Genomic DNA, 16,083 nt, shown 5'->3' with positions numbered 1-16,083 from the left:
AAGGGTTTGGTTGCGTTCCTTGTCTGGGTTTGTGCCTCGGGTTGTTAAAGAATTTTATGCAAATTTGAATGATGAATTATTAGACCAGTCTTCTTTTATGTTTCATAAAGTGTATGTTAGGAGACATTGGTATAAGTTTGGTCCTTCTGAAATTGCTAAAGCCCTCAATCTCGTTCCTGCTGAGATTGATGATTCTATTGAGTTTGCAAAGGATCAAGTGTTTTCTAAGTTGGTTGGTCAAGCTATGGTGTGGGAACCAAGCACCTCTCTACGAGTCTCAGATCTCACTCACTATTATGGTGTTCTTTTCAAATTCACCATGTTTAATTGGATGCCTACCACTCATTCCTCCACCATCACTCAAGACATGGCTTTTCTATTGTTCAAAATTAGGACTGGAGTCGCCATTGATCTTGCTACTATTATTTTTTATCAAATCATGTCCTTGAGTGGTGCCAAATGCAAGGGCCAACACTTGATGTTTCCACAAGTCATTTACAAACTTTTGGACTCTCAGCGTCCTTTGAAGAAGTCCCATGAGACCTTGACTTCTCCTTTGGTTGGTCCTACCTACACTATCAAAGATGACCATGCTCCGTCCACAGCTCAAAAGGTCAAAGACATTAATCTGGCTGGTTCTGGTTCTGGCAATGTTGTGACTGACACTCCTGCTGTCCAGACTGATCTCGCTTCTGTCCAGATAGGAATTACAAGTCTTTATGACAGGTTCACTCTCATGGAGGACACTCAGTGCCAAATTCTTACTTTGTTGGCCATTATCAGTGCATCCACCTCTCCTGCTCCATGATGGCTACAGTTCCTTTCGATCTTTTTTTATTTGCTTTTGATAAATGTAAAAGAACACTAGCTGTGTCCTTCTTTTGGTTTCATTTCCTTTATTCTTTGGCATTTTCTTAGACAATGAGGGGGAGAGAGAGTAACTCTATTTTTGGTATTTTGATTATGTTGTTTGACCTGCTGTTTCTCATTGGTTTTTGTTAACAGTTTTATCTTGTGCTTTGGTTCATTTTGGCAGGGGGAGTCATTTTGTGACTCTTGTTATTTTAAGCACTTACTTGTATTTTGCAGGGATCTTTTAAAAATAGATATGCTTTGTCTATAAAATTTCCAAAGGGGGAGATTGTAAATCCTAAAATTGGCATATTTTATAGAAATATCTTTTTAATTAAAAGATCAATTTATGTTTCCCTTTATTGTGATTTTCGGAAATTCACTTTCCCTTTTTGTTAATTTCGGATTATATTAGCTTCCTTATTTAGATTGATATTGTCTCAATTTGATTATAAAGGGAAGTTATATCTTGCAAATATTCGGTACTTACCCAAAGTCATTTATGAAATATTTCATTGTATATTTTCGTGCAGCTCAAGAATTGACATTCAGGAAACTGAATCTTTAATGTCATTAATTATTCTTTCCTTTATGAGCATGTTTTTGATCCGACACAGGTCTGAGCTGTCCCCACCAAAATCGTATCTGTTGGATCAGCATCTTCTAAAAAAGGCAACTCTTCATCAATCAAGAATATCTTCAATTATTCTTGCCTTTATTAGGAGATTCTTTCTCAACCTTTATGAGCACGAAAAATGACTCTATAAATAGGGCTCTAAAGGCAGTGAGAAAAGTGAACTCTTAGGTGCATAATTTGTGAGTGTATTGTAATATTTGTGAAAGTTCCTTATTTGTATTCAAGATCATAGTATTCACGTGATCTTGTAGAAATATGAGTGTTTGAATTTTGTGGTGAGTTTATACCATGTTCATGAGTGAATACACAATGTAATTTGAACACAACTTTTATAGTCTTCGGGGGAAGATTTTTACAAGCATTGTGTCGGGAGGATGCAAGAACTCGCTGGCCATTGAAGGGAGTTCAAGTGGTTGAGCGTTTCAATCAAGATCAGATTAGTGAAGAGAAGTACAACAAAGTTGCAGCAAATCTCAAGAGGGAGTCTTGTTTTTTTTAAGTCAATATTTTGTACTTGTGATTCTTTATTAATTGATTTTATTCTCTGGGCGTGGCCCCAAGGAGTAGGTTATCCGAAAGGGTTTCTGAACCTTGTAAAGATTCGTTGTGTTCCTTATTGTTTTGCACTGTCTTTTTATTGTGTTCAGTTTCTGTAGTGACAAGTTCGGATTCTGTCCTGACAGAACTGCAATCTGTGTAAACAGTTAATTACCATTCTACACTTTAATTAATTCACATAGTTTAATTAATTTGGTAATTACTAAAAATGGAATTTATTTGTCTAACACTTGCCTCACTTCAACTTTCTTTCTCCTTATGCCTTTTATAATTTCACTTAGTCTTCTCACCTTCTTTTGGATTTCCTATTGATGGGTTGACAACTTGACAACTACGATGTGCTAGTGTTTTATGCCATAATTAAAACTTAATTTCTTTGTAATCTCATTTTATTATCAATAAAAGAATAGAAATTATTTTTGACTTGGTCAATTACTTTGCTCACATGTTTTATTTTCAAGATTATTTGCTTAATGTAAACTTCTATTAAATCCCGAGCATAAAACTAATCATATTTATAGTGACGTAATCACTGTGGAATATAAATATAATTATATGTTCAGAATAAGCTAGTTCCAAGATTAGTTAGTGCACAAGATTTACACTGACTTGTCAATCTATGATATGATTGTTAGGAACGAGTTTCCTAATATGCAGCAGAATGGTGGTGGGATGGCCCAATGTACAAAATTTTTTTTGTAACATATTTAAACTACCTTCAAATATGCGAATCCATTAATATACATACATTAATCATAAGCAAGAAAAGAATAGAAAACATACCTCTTGATACCTATCAAGTGTCCTTGCTATCTTTCGTAATTTGAACGAACTTCCTATCCAAGCTGCTCCCAGATACTCACACCAAGATCTTCCACAACGTTCCATACACCCCAAGAAGTGTGTGGGCACTTAGAGAATAAATGATAGTTAATTTCTGATTCTACTTGATATGCTCAACACATGAGATCAATAAAATAGGCCTGAGATTGGTTCTTCATCTTTATCAGAAAGAGATAGAAAATTATCGTTCTTTTCTTTTAGAGTGAATAACAGAGTCTCTCCTTATTTTCTGATAAGTCCAACTTAAATAGAAAATATTTAAATTTAAAAAAAATATGTAACCAATTTACAATTTATCTTTTAATTAATTAATTATCTCATTAATTAAAATATCCAAAAACTAACTTTTGAAGTTTCCATTAATTAATTAATTAAATATCCAAAAACTAACTTCTGAAAAACTGTGTAGTACTCGCCACACACAGTCCATGGATTGTGTGTCATGTACCACCTTATATTTTAGGGATATTTGATTTTTTCATAATTATTTAATTATTTATTCAAACTATCTTATCAGATAAAAATTCAACAACCTGATAATTAATTCAAATTTGAATTAATTATCTTTTTAACTAATTATCAAATATAATTAATTATTTGAATAAATATCAATCTTTTAAATTCAAATCTAATTTGAACTTATCAGATTATTATCTCCCACTCAAATTAATATAATTAATTAATTCTACCAATTAATTAAAACTAATTTAAAATTTGAAATTAAATATTTAATTTATTATAATTTTGAAAATTATAATTAATTAATTATTTAATATAATTTCAAAAATAAATTTAATTATTTAATATCATTTCAAAAATTACATAATAATTAAATATTAATTAATTTTGTTAATTACAACTAATTTGTAATTAATTAATTAATCCCTATTATCACATAATTGCATATTTGACCCAAAGAACAAATTTCTTCTTAAATATGTCTTTCAACCATTTTTCCCTTTATATCAACTCTTGCCTTGAATAGTATTGATAGAGCCGTTGTGGGGACCTATGGACCTATAATTCCAAGCTCCAATAAATTTGAGATTACTAATTAAACTCTTTAATTAAATAATCTTAATTTATTAATCTCATGATTACTCCACTATAAATATGAGACTGCACTATTGTAATTATAGACATTTCATTTACTGAGTACTTTATAATCATAAAGCGTCCATTGATATAATCATTACATACAAATTAACCCTATAATAATGGTTCATAATTAATCGGGAATAAAATTACTGTTTTACCCTTTTAATTATATTTTGTTTCCGTAAGTGTCATTGACTTTACTAGTGAATGTTAATTCATAACTAAATTATGAATTTGAGCTCAATAACCTTTCAGTCCCAAAAGTCCACCCTTAAAAGAACCATTATTCAATCTCTTCCAAGAAGACATAGATTTCATATATGTATACTATGTCCTCAGCCATTTACATTAATGAGTTTCCAAAACAAAAGTTTATAGCCTGATCATTTTGACAAACCCTAATGAGTGAATCAAATAACTCATATAACATAAACAGGATTTCATAGTAACTTCAGGATTGAGATCTGTTTGTATACGATCATCAGTTGATAGATTTAAGTAATACTTCGAAATGATATTTAACTAAGTATTAATAAACATATTTCGTCCAGTTCTATATATTCTTTAATATACAAAGTACCTCCATTAAAGTGTCCTACTACACTAGTAATCCCGATCTAGATCACATGTATTCATAATACTAGTGGACCGTACTTGCAGTAATTAATCTAAAGATTCATTAACTTTATTTTACTGCGAATAATTCAAGTTCATTTATCTCAAACACAATCCTCACGTACCAATACGTGTTTGAGATCACATATATGAACTTAGAGGATTTTTTTTTATATTTACATAATATAGTCCATAAAATATATGCATAACAAATTCAATTTATTTATTTATTTCTTAAAATAATGTCTACTACATATGATTTCAGGGCACAATTCCCAACGATGATCTACTTACACATTGTAGTGTTATGTTCTTTCCAGAACATTAGCAAAGTGGATAAGATCAGATGTATTTGTTACATCAGATTGAACCGATATTGACTTTAGATAGATAAGTAAATGTACAATTATTATCTAATATAGTCATATCATAAAGGTTACCATATGTCAATTCAATCTCAATTCATAATGGTTAGTATTCTGACTGATTGTATTTTTCAAGTCCTTTAATTTGTTCGTTACCAACTTACCCTATGGACTAGCCCATACTTACATCTTGCGGACTTGGTAGTATAATTGAGTGAGAGTGTTAATCATAAATATGAACATCTATAGCTTCTAGCAAGAAGTGAAATGATGATCACCTTATAGCTTGGTTCAACGAGTTAAATGATTGAGTACTCATTTTTGTGATTAATGCTCATAGAAATATCATTTACAAGCAACTTAGCAGTATTTAATGATAAAAAACAATAAAGGGTATAATGGTAATTTGTACCTGACTCAGTTGTAGATCATTTATAGAGGATTGAATGATAAATTATGGTTGTACAATGAATAACGTATTTACTTTAAGTGTAAAGTGTTCTATGAGTTCAAGAGTGCAATTCTGAGTCTTTAGTGGAGTCATGAGGAATTAATAAGGTAGTGAACATATTCGATAATAATTTTACAGTAACTTATTCGAGTTTGAATTCATGGGTCCATGGTCCCCACAATGCCTTTGATTAAGTAATCTAAATAGTCTCAATTAATTGATTTAATTATCAATTAAGATTGTGAAAAGTGTTTTGTGTCAATTTTGGACAATTTTACTAAGATGTGGAATTTTGAGAAGAAAAGAGAATTTCGGGTAAATTTATTAATTATGACAAATTGGTATCAGATTGATAAATGATATTAAATCAATATTCAAATTATAATTAGTTAATTTGAATAAATAATTTAATTAATTAATTGTTTATTATTTAAATATAATTATAATTATATATAAAGTTTTAAGAAAACGGATACGAAATCTGTTTATAATATTTATTATATTATAATTAATTAATTAATTAATAAGAGTTTTGTTTTATTATATAATTATAGAAAATAATAGTATTTGAATTCAAATGACTTTTATGCTTTGAATTTAAAAATGGAAAAATCCCAAGTCTTGGCAAAATATCTAATATTCAGCCATATAGGGATTTTTAAGCTATTGTTTTAATTGTTTAATTAAATTAAATTAAATTAACCCTAAAATATTGCTATAAATAGGGACTTAAGTATAGGATTGTCATGGAAGTGTGATTAAGCAAAAACCTAGACTCAAAAGAGACATATTGTAGCTGCCCATCACTACTCTCTTCTTCTTCATAATTTTCTCATCTCATGTGTTGAGAATTGCCTACCCTAGTCTAGGTGATCAAAGGAAATTGTGGAAAACTGTGAAGTTTGAAGATCTAGTTCACTCTCTTGTTATTACTATGCGACATAAAGGAACAGGGGTTAGAGAGAGTGAAGGAAGGAGTCTCAATATTTGCTGCATAAAAGTAAGATTCTTAAACTATATTATTTGATTTACTTTATGAAATTCATTAGAAACATATTTCTAGGTTGTTTTATATGTTAATTTGTTTAACGTATGAAACATACATTAAAATATATATGATCCTGTAAAATATATTCCTAACAACTAGCCTAAGAGCCTTGGTAATCAATATTTTCATTCATGAATATGTTTAATGAATTTTGAGATATGTTTTGCATAATTGATTGGATTTTGTTTTAGTATGAAGCATATTGTGTTTATGTGTATTTGTTGCAACTTTTTGTTGGTTTTAGGATTGAAAAGCTGCACATAATTTTTTTTTAAAAATTGGAACTGATTGGGCATTTTGTGTGTCGGGCACACAGTAAAAATTCGCCGGGGACCCTTGGGTCGTACAACGTCTGTTACACCAAAATTTCGAGAATAGAAATTTTGATCTCGATAGTCAGGCTCGTAAAGTGTAAGCTCGGAATAAGCATATTCATCATATAGTCAGCTGTAATGAGAAAGTCAAGGACGGTCTCGCTGAGTATTAAAACGGTGACGTCGGAATTGGTGAGCTCGGAGTTACGTGATCTCGAAGAGGTTCTGAGGCTATAAGTCGACTTCAGGCTATAATGAAAAGGGGGTTTCACTTGTATAAATCTCCTGGTTCAATTTCTACCATTAGACAAGACAACTCGAGCTCATGCATTATGAGCTTGGGGAGGGATGATCTCGATAAAGTCTCTCGCTAAGACCGAGGCAAACCAAGTTGGTGAGCTCGTGGTGGATGGTCGATCTCGGAAGCATTTTATTATTCGAGGTCAACAGACACATGTGAACGTAGTTACTATTTGAATATCCCTATATATATGGGATTGGTTGTAATATGTTAATAAATCCCGAATATCATGGGATTTATGCGCGTATTGTATAATTATATGCATTTAATTATATTTAATTTGCGATTTGAATAATAACTCCCCCGAAATGTGAGGGGAGATATTCTGTAAACCAGACTATAAATAGACTGGTGTTATTCACTTGGAAAGGACGGAGAAATTTGTATTAGGGGAATACTCTGTTAAATTGCTTCCAAGAGCTTTGAGAGAATTCCAGCATTGAATAATATCGACTCGTGGACTAGGCAGATTTTAACTGCTGAACCACGTAAAAATCGTGTCTTTTATTGTTTGCCTCTTCTGGTATTTTGTTTAATTGCTCTTCATTTTTAAGTTGACGAAAATCGGCGTCAACACCGTCCGTACGGATCCATAGGCTTTTTTCACCAAAAAAAATTTTTGCCAAAAATATTTTAATTTTAAATATTATCTTTTTATTAATTTATATTGTTAAATTAATTCAATTTTTTAAATTATCTTTTTTTATAACCATGTTCATAAAATTGATTATTGTTATAATAAAATTAGATATTGATTTTTAATCAAATATCCCATAGATATTAAATTTAATTTTATTAATTTAATATATTTCCTAAAATAACATGATTTAGTTCATTATTGATAAATAAAATCCAAATTAACTTAGTTAATTGTTGATGGATTTTATTTAAAATGACTTAATTATTTTTGCAAAATTGTAATTAATTATGAATTTTGTGTAGATAAATTCTAGATTAATTAATTATAGTATTTTTGTAAATGTGATAAATTGTGATATTTTTGCATAAACAAATAGATATTGCTCATTTAGTAACATGATTAGGATATTCAATTATATGACATATATGTGAATTATATGTGATTTTTTGTAATTGGGCTTAGAAGCATATAGTGGCCCATATGTTTGGATATATATATGTGTGATTTTGGATGCCAAATAAAAATATTCATAAAGTGATAGGTTTTATTTGGGCCCATTAGAAAATGTAAATTTTAAATCCTCTCCTGTGGGTGATTCCACTTGTGAAGGCTCATTTCTTTGCATGATTATAATGAGTCTAGTCAATTAATAACAACTAATAAAACGGAGGTTTAAATTCCTGTCTTTTAGGCCTTGTGTCAAAGTTAGAGGGTCTTAGTAGTGGGTATGACATACTAAACTCAGCCCTCCTCCATGCAAACTTAATTGTTAAGGCCTATTTACCTGTGTTGGACTTAATTGTCTTAAGTTTATTTTTTTTCTAGATAGTTGAACCTAATAATTGATTAGCAACAAATTAATTATAATTTAATTGAATTTGTACTTTAGAATTAATAGAAAATTATAGGACTTTGGTTTTAAAATTTATTTTACAAATTAATTATTGAAGAACCTTAGTCATTAATTTTTGAAAAAATAATAATAAAAAATACTTCACTTAATTATATAATAAGCTTGTTTTAAGAATTATATTCGATCTCCACTATTAATTTAACAATGTCAGTAGCTTAATGGGACCTTGAGACGCTTTGATTCGTCCCCCTACGGAAGGTGTTCATTAGTTATTTTGACAAGGTTAGATTTCGAAAGGTAGATAATTATAGGTCAAATTCTAATAGACTCGCCCCAACGGTGACTACTATGACTAAATCTATGATTATCGAAATCGTGGGGCTAGCTCATAAAATAAGAAATTGTGTTTTCTTATTTTGATCGAATAATAGGTTGTTAATAATGGTGTATATTATGAAATGAGTTTACAACTCTATTTAACTAGTGGTATTTTTTTGCTCTCGCCAACCAGGACAAGGATATCATAGATTAGTTAAAAACTTAAAGATATGATAGTTTTTGGTATTTTTTCTCATATCTTACATATATTTGGTATATGCTGTGTTATTTCTTAAAATTTGTGTGAATAGATGTTTTATTAAGCAAAAGTGATTGATTTCTGTTTTATTTATTATTTGTAGTTTTAATTATGGTTTTGTCTGCTCCCATCCTTTCTCAATTATCGATGGAGAAACTCACTAGAGAAAACTTCCTTAAGTGGAAGCAAAATATCAACATTGTGTTGATTGGTGGCAACTTCAAGTTCGTCATGACTGAGGAATCCCCGGAAGTTCCAGCTGAAGGAGCTACCAAGTCTGTAAGAGACAAATACGAGCGTTGGCAGGCATCATTGACTAGTATGGTCAACACACTCAAGATAAAGATGGGGAATGTTGAGATGACCTACGAAATCATGGATCAACTCCAAGACATGTTCAGGGAAAAGTCAGTGCAGACTCATTTTGAGGTCACCAAGTAGTATGCCAATGCTCGGATGGCACCGTCTCAGCACGTTTGTGATCACCTGATCAAGATGACGAACTAATTTTAGGAATTTGAATTGGATGGAGCTACAATAGATGAGGAAACTCAAGTCAGCTTAATCCTCAACAGTCTCTCTCCAACTTTCCTACCGTTCACCACCAACTATGTGTTGAATAAACTTGATTATGGTCTGATGCAGCTCATGAATGAGCTTCATACTTTCTAGTCTATCATGGGTGGACCGAGTAAGGGAGGAGAAAAAGAAGACCACTGGTGTTGCTGTTGATCCAGCTAAGGCTGAAGCGAACCAAGCTTCATCTTCGTAAGCTGGAAACAAGAAGAAGGGTGGACATAACACCAACCCCAAGCCTACAAAGGCTGCAAAGACGAGTGCGCAACCAGATGCACAGACGCCTAAGGGAAACAAAAAGAAGAACAAGAAAGGTAAATGTAAATACTTTCACTGCATTGAGAAAAGGCATTGGAAACATGATTGGCCCAAGTTTCTAGCAACGAAAAACAAAGGTAATGATTGTAGTTCATTTATCTTAGAAACATGTGTGTTTAGAGAATGATAAATCTGTTTGGATTATCGCTTCTAGATCTACTAACCATGTTTGTAATTCTTTACAACTTCTTGAATCGTGGGAGGAGGTAGATGAAGGGGGCTTAAAGCTTAGAGTTGGTAACGGAGCGTTCGTTGCGGTCTAAGCTAGAGAAAGAGCTCGCCTGAAGTTCAGAAATAAATATTTAATTTTAAATGATGTATATTTTATTCTGAATTTTAGTAGAAATTTAATTTTACTTTCCATGTTGCAATCAGAACAATTTGTTATGACTTTTACAATTTCGAATATATCTATTTCTTTCAATGGATCACAATTGTGTATTGCATATTTGGAAAACAAGCTTTATATTCTACGACTTGATGAACCTCTCACATTTAATAATGAATTATTCAAAGTAGCTAAACCTAGGACCGATAAATGTCAAAAGAACGATAACGATAACATGACGTATTTATGGTATTTGAGACTAGGTCACATTGGCTATGATAGGATTCAAAGGCTCAAAGGACAGGCCTTTGAGGGAACTCACCTTAGGTGAATTACTTGTCTGTGAATCATTTCTAGAAGGCAAACTGACAAAGCATCCATTCTCTGCAAAGGGTGATAGGGCCAAAGAACCACTTGGAATAGCACATTCAAATGTATGTGGACCTCTAAATGTGAACGTCAGTGGTGGTTTTGAGTATTTCGTCACTTTCATTGATAGTTACTCTAGATACTCATGTCTTTACCTAATGCATAGGAAATTAGAAACATTTTAAACGTCTTAGGAATTCCTAGCTATGGCTCAGAACCAATTAGGTAAAATGTTAAAGATCTTGCGATTTGATAGGGGTGGAGAATATTTGGATATGCAGTTCCAAGATCATTTAATTGAACTTGGGATTTTATCTCAACTTACTGCCACGAGTACTCCGCAACAAAATGGTGTAGCGGAATGCCGGAACAAAACTTTATTAGAAATGGTTAGATTCATGCTTAGTTACTCAACTCTGCCAACTTCATTCTGGGGACATGCAATTGAAACTGCAAACAACATTCTAAATGTTGTGCCGTCCAAATCAATCCCCAAAACACATTTAGAACACTGGAATGGTCATGAACCTAGTTTACGCCATTATAGAATTTTGGGGTGTCCCGCCCACGTTCTGAGGAAAAAGGAATGAAAGCTAGAACTGCGAACTGAAGTTTGCATATTTGTTGGCTATCCTAAAGGAACTCAAGGTGGACTTTTCTATAGTCATTCAGAAAAGAAAGAGTTTACTTCCATAGATGCTACTTTTCTAGAAAATGACTATGTCCAAAACATCAAATCGCGCAGCAAAGTAGTTTTAGAGGAGATGGTTGAATAACTGACTCTAACAATGTTCCATCGTCATCAATGCAAGTTGATGATGAAATTTCCACTCTTCGCGTACAACTGACGCAAGTCAATTCTGTTAGGATTAATGCCCTAGAAGCATGTAAAGATATTTTATTGGTTTTTAAATAAAAGTAAAATTTTATTATATTTGAATGTTATAATTATTGTTCGAATTAATTATATAATAATACCAATAAAATTCCCTATTCATTCATGAGAATATGATCTTGTATTAGCACGAGAGAATTAAGAACATATATCATGAATAAAATAGTAAATAACATATTAAAGTAAGGAATCTATTGAGAATTAATTATCTTTATAAACTTGTCGTTTGACGTAAAGATTTAATTCTCGTCATAATAGATGATCATTTGTAGATCAGTCTAAATCTTGAGTATTCATGAACTCCATTTTATGTTTATTGGATTTTTTTTATTCACTCAATAAGGTCTCTTAGAATAATGAGGCTAATGACTTTTGTTTTGGAGATTCAATATCATGGATGGCTGGGAACATAAATTACAATATTGGAATCCATGTTTTCTTAACGGATCGAATATTGGTTCCCTTAAGGGTTGAGTATGGAACTGAATAGTTATTGAGCTCAAATCTATAATTAATTATAGATTAATTTTATGCTAATGAGTTAATGGTACTTAAGGATCAAGAAGTAATTAGAAGGGTAAAACAGTAATTTTGACCAGCTCTAATTATTGAACCAATAATGGAGGACAAAACTACATATATTGATTATAACAATGGACTACTAGAGAAAACTCTGTAAATATAATTCTATAAATACTTTGAGTGTAATTCCATATTTACAGTGGAATAATCATGGAATTAATAAATAAGATTATTATATTAAAGAGTTTAATTAATAATCTAGTTTATTGGAGCTTCGTATTATAGGTCCATGGTCCCCAGATCACATCTGTCCTACACTGTCAAGGGTAAGGATGTCAAAAGAAAGATTTGTTAAGAGAAATGACTAAATTGCAAAGGAATTAATTTTCCAAGGCAAGGAAATAATTATTTGATAATTATGGGTAATTGATTAATTGTGAATTAATTAATTATTTAACTATATAATTTTTATTTTGAAAAATTATATGTTAAAATTAATATTAATCTTGTTTGGATTAATATAAAGAGAGAAAATAATAAATATCTTATTTATAATATGATATTTATTTAATTTAAAACTTATATTAATGTTGGAATAAATATCTTGCCTTAAAAGTTGATCAAATAAACAAATGAGAAAATTATGGCAATCCTAATAGAGCTAGGTGACACACACTTTACAGTACAGTGTGTGGCGCCTAGCATAAGAGATTTTATCCTTGGGATTTGAATTTTGAATTCAAATAATTTTGTTTAATCAGTTGTTGACTACGTTTTTGACCAACGACGTGAGAACGTCAAAAATGATAAAGCCTTCAAGAGAAATTAAACGACACAGACGGTTTTATAAAGAAAGTAAATAACACACGCAATTTTTATAGTGGTTCAGCCCCAATATGTTGGTAATAGCCTAATCCACTTAGATTATTTAATTAAAAGTTAGTTTTAATTAAATAAATTAATTATAAAATTTATTTCTAATTAATAAGTTGGGCAAAACAAAGTTCCTAAAGATTAGTAAGAAAGCCTAAAGGAGAGGAAGAGCATTCTTGGAGAGTCTTGAAAGCTACATAGGCTTAGATTGCAATTTTATTTCTAATTTTTTCAAAGAGTTGTAAATCTTAGAAATACCCATTAGTACTCAATTCATCATTTATTGTTTATTTATTTATTATATTTATTTAAATAAATATTCATTGATGTTTGATTGATAACATTATTATGCATTAGTCAATTACATGCCATTCATGAAACCCCACACAATTTCTCATTAATCATGCATTTTTTAGAAACATGATTATCTAGGATTGTCCTATTTGTTTATATGAATTGTTTTTGGTATAATCAATTGCATGTAAACAACTAAGTATTAATAGTTAAAACTTGGTAACTCACACCATAATAAAGGCAATAATTTTATTTTTATAGGCTTTTAAGATAACCAACTTTATGTAAAAAGAATTTCAGTAAAGTTAGATGAATGCAGTGGGAAATAATTTAGATCACATTAATTATAGAAACCGACTCTTTTATAATTATGTTTTTTTGTAATTAATTACATTCATAGGGTTATTAATAAATTAGTATTTAATTTGGAATTAATTGATTAGTTTAATAAAACACATTTGATTTAAAATAGTAAGTGGCAGAAGGTGAACATCTCAATGTGACCTATGATCTCTATTATTAGTACAACACCGTGAGATATGAATAGGACCTCGAGGCGGCTTTGCTTCCATCTCCCTAAAAAAGTATTCTAGACATATCAATACCAAGGTTGGCTTCTTATGAATATAGGATGAAGTGATGTATTTTAGGCTTGACTAACCCTAAGACGACACTCTCTAAGTTAAGTCATGAAATCCGAAATAATGGGTTACACTTACAGAGATGTAATTAAGCTTTTGCGGTGGAGAATTGCATCTTGACCAAACCAGCAATACTTTATATTTAAAAGAGAAAATAAAGGGTTATTTAAAGTCTTAAATTATAAAGATAAGATTGTCTTATAAGTTATCTGAATTTAACTTGACCAACTCTAAGGCGACATTTTATTTGTTGGGTAGTTTTATCGTGGAAAAGTAAATGTTAATTTATGTGTTTTAATTGTTGCATTTATGCATCATGTTTACTTTCCAAAACATTGATATATTTTTCAAATGATAATATTATTGTTTTTTATTTATTTCGAATGGTGGCAATCCAATAACTGCAGTACTATAACTAGAAAAACTTAATGGAGATAATTTTATAAGATGGAAATCAAATCTAAATCTTATGTTAGTTTTATTAGGAATGAGTTTCCTAATACGCAGCGGAATGGTGGTGGGGTTGGCCCAGTGTACAACAAAATTTTGTAACATATTTAAACTACCTTTAAATATGCGGATCCATTAATATATATATATATACATTAATCATAAGCAAGATAATAATAGAAATCATACCTCTTGAAGCCGATCAAGTATCCTTGCTATCATTTCGTATTTAGAATGATCTTCCTATCCAAGCTGCTCCTTAGCACTCACACCAAGATCTTCCAAAGCGTTCTCTACACCTCAAGAAGTGTGTGGGCACTTAGAGAATGAATGATAGTTTATTTGTGATTCTACTTGATGTACTCAACACATGAGATCAAGAGAATATGCCTGAGAATTGGTTCTTTATTTTTCAGGGAGAGAAAACTATCGTTCTATTTTTCACAGACTGAATAGGCTGAGTTTTTTTTTTCAGATATCTAAAAATTTTCTAATTAGTCATACTTAAAAGAAAATATTCAAATTTAAAAAATAAATCTGTAACCAACTTACAATTTACTTTTTAATTAATTAATTAATTATTCTATTAATGAAAAAATCCAAAAAACTAATTTTTTTTAATTATTAATTAATTAATTAAATAAATAAATAAAAATAAAAATCCAATCCCTGAAAATAGTCCTACACGCCACACACAGTCCATGGACTGTGTGTGCACGTGTAGCATCCATATTTTTAGGGATGTTGGTTTTTCAATTTTTATTTAATTATTTATTCAAATTAATTTGTCAGATAAGATCTAACAACCTGATAACTAATTTAAATTTGAATTCAAATTTAAATTAATTATAAAATATAATTAATTATTTGAATAAATATTAATCTTTTAAATTCAAATCCAATTTTGAACTTATCGAATTATTATCTCCCACTCAAATAAAGATATTTAATTAATTCTACCAATTAATTAAATCCAATATTATCGAAAATAAATATTTAATTTATTATAATTTCAAAAATTATAATCAATTTATTATTTAATTAAATTTCAAAATTAATTTAATTATTTAATATAATTTCGAAAATTATACAATAATTAAATATTAATTAATTTTGTTAACTATAATTAATTTGTAATTAATTAATTAATCACTATTATCATATAATTGCATATTTGGCCTGAAGAACAAATTTCTTTTTAAATATGTCTTTAAACTATTTTTTCCTTCATATCAACTCTTACCTTGAACAGTGTTGATAGAGCCGCTATGGGGATCTATGGACCTATAATTCCAAGCTCCAATAAATTTGAGATTATTAATTAAACTCTTTAATTAAATAATCTTAATTTATTAATCTTATGATTATTCCACTATAAATATGAGACTGCACTCTTGTAATTATAGACATTTCATTTACTAAGTACTTTATAATCATAAAGTATCCATTGATATAATCATTGCATACAACTTGACCCTCTAATAATGGTTCATAATTAATCGGGAATAAAATTACTGTTTTACCCTTTTAATTATCTCTTTTTTCCTTAAGTACCATTGACTTTACTAGTGAAGGTTAAGTCATAACTAAATTATGAATTTGAGCTCAATAACCTTTCAGTCCCGAAAGTCAACCCCTAAGAGAACCATCATTCAATCTCTCGCG

The sequence above is a fragment of the Humulus lupulus genome, chromosome 5 (genome assembly GCF_963169125.1).
Source record: "Humulus lupulus chromosome 5, drHumLupu1.1, whole genome shotgun sequence".
Taxonomy (NCBI): Eukaryota; Viridiplantae; Streptophyta; class Magnoliopsida; order Rosales; family Cannabaceae; genus Humulus; species Humulus lupulus.
This window is presented reverse-complemented; position numbering follows the sequence as displayed.